This window comes from Protomyctophum bolini (assembly GCF_963924005.1).
Source record: "Protomyctophum bolini genome assembly, chromosome: 17".
NCBI lineage: Eukaryota > Metazoa > Chordata > Actinopteri > Myctophiformes > Myctophidae > Protomyctophum > Protomyctophum bolini.
The window spans coordinates 40,206,192-40,208,691 of record NC_137878.1 but is presented as its reverse complement, the minus strand read 5'-3'; the positions used below and the strand labels follow the sequence as shown (position 1 = coordinate 40,208,691).

The 2,500-nt window shown below is 50.0% G+C and overlaps 1 protein-coding gene across 1 annotated transcript in view; it reads right to left on the bottom strand.

Annotated features, from left to right (window-relative positions):
* The window catches only part of LOC308331774 (copine-4-like), a gene marked incomplete at its 3' end in the record, with an annotated part of 56,215 nt that overhangs the window by 23,024 nt on the left and 30,691 nt on the right, over positions 1-2,500 (bottom strand).

The following is a 2,500-nucleotide window of genomic DNA, read 5'->3' as shown; positions in this document are numbered from 1 at the left end:
CCGTACGTCTCCCAACGCCCAACGGTCTAACCTGACGCTGCCAGATGGGGGCGGTATTGGGTAACCATGTTCCCCTGCAACACAGCTTCCATCTGGGATCTCTCAGGGAGTTTGAGCTAACACCGATCCGTTCCGTATACCGAACCAATCAGCGTGAGCTAAGGGGCGGGATATGTGCGAAAAACCGGATGTGAAGCTATTATAGACGCGTCGATGTGATTGGTTGTGTTTGCACGCCCACACACACGGTGATAGACAGACGGTCCCATCCAATCATCTACAGAGTATCTTGAAAAAAAAGGAACAGCCCCCGTCATCGAATTTGCGTCAGAGATCCCAGATCCCCAATAAGCTGTGAAACAAATTTGTGTAGCAAAGCTTCTTGGATCTGGCAGCGTCAGGTTAACAACAGACAGACCCTTGTCTACTATAGCTCATACCACGCCCCCGTAGAGCTGGAGATATCTAGAGTTGTGTTTTTTTTTTGTTATACCACCTAAACATACGTTCTCCTATATAGGAACTGGATATTAACCCATTCTGACCTGAGATCAGATTCATACGAGGTTTCCACTGGGCACACACTGGTCTGATTAACCCCATTCTGACCTGAGATCAGATTCTAAAAATGTCAGTCGTTCCTTAGATTTTTCAAAAAATAGCAGACCTACAAGCTCGTAGCGCGCCACTCGGTGGCGCGCTATGAGCTTGTAGATCTGCTATTTTTCAATAGCTAAAGCATAACATGATGCCGACACCAAAATGGGTTCCCGGTCAGAATGGGTTAAGCCCTTTTATGGTAATTCATTCATCACATTTGCAGCCGAGGGGAATTTCACTGATGATATCTAAAGCCTTTCATGTCTCCAGTGAGCCGGGTTCAAATCCAAGGCTTTCACTGTCAGGGCTGATCCTCCGCTGAGGAGCGGCTGGCTCTCAGGGTTAGCTAAATCTGAATGTATTATCCATGGACACTATACAGCCCATTCTGACCTGAGATCAGATTCTAAAAAAATGTCTTCTATACATCCTGACAGTTTCCATTCTGACCTGAGATCAGATTCTAAAAAAATGTCTTCTATACATCCTGACAGTTTCCATTCTGACCTGAGATCAGATTCTAAAAAAATGTCTTCTATACATCCCGACAGTTTTCATTCTGACCTGAGATCAGATTCTAAAAAATGTCTTTTATGTCAGTCGCTCTTCGATTTCTCAAAAATAGCAGACCTACAAGCTCGTAGCGCGCCACTCGGTGGCGCGCTATGAGCTTGTAGATCTGCTATTTTTCAATAGCTAAAGCATAACATGATGCCACCACCAAAACGGGTTCCCACCCAGAATGGGCTATAGAAATGTAACGATACACTCAACTCACGATACGATTTTTCACGATATTAAATTATATTTTAAAGAAATACTGTTTTTTTTAATTTTATATAATTCACCTTCCCCCCCTGAGATTTTTTATTTGACTACATTGCAAAAGAAGTAGCATTACTTTTGACAGTGCAGAAACATAATTGCCTTCCTTGATGAGCATCAACGACCATCATCACCTGCATGGGCACAGTCACAGACACACACAGCTCCCCTCTACAGTCACAGACACACACAGCTCCCCTCTACAGTCACAGACACACACAGCTCCCCTCTACAGTCACAGACACACACAGATCCCCTCTACAGTCACAGACACACACAGCTCCCCTCTACAGTCACAGACACACACAGCTCCCCTCTACAGTCACAGACACACACAGCTCCCCACTACAGTCACAGACACACACAGCTCCCCTCTACAGTCACAGACACACACACACACACACACACACACACACAGCTCCCCTCTACACAGCTCCCCTGCCACTAGACACCCTGGACTCTGCTGCCCTGCCACTAGACACCCTGGACTCTGCTGCCCTGCCACTAGACACCCTGGACTCTGCTGCCCTGCCACTAGACACCCTGGACTCTGCTGCCCTGCCACTAGACACCCTGGACTCTGCTGCCCTGCCACTAGACACCCTGGACTCTGCTGCCCTGACACCCTGGACTCTGCTGCCCTGCCACTAGACACCCTGGACTCTGCTGCCCTGACACCCTGGACTCTGCTGCCCTGCCACTGCTGCCCTGCCACTAGACACCCTGGACACTGCTGCCCTGCCACTAGACACCCTGGACTCTGCTGCCCTGGCACTAGACACCCTGGACTCTGCATGCTGCCCTGCCACTAGACACCCTGGACTCTGCTGCCCTGCCACTAGACACCCTGGACTCTGCTGCCCTGCCACTAGACACCCTGGACTCTGCTGCCCTGCCACTAGACACCCTGGACTCTGCTGCCCTGACACCCTGGACTCTGCTGCCCTGCCACTAGACACCCTGGACTCTGCTGCCGTGCCACTAGACACCCTGGACTCTGCATGCTGCCCTGCCACTAGACACCCTGGACTCTGCTGCCCTGCCACTAGACACCCTGGACTCTGCTGCCCTGCCA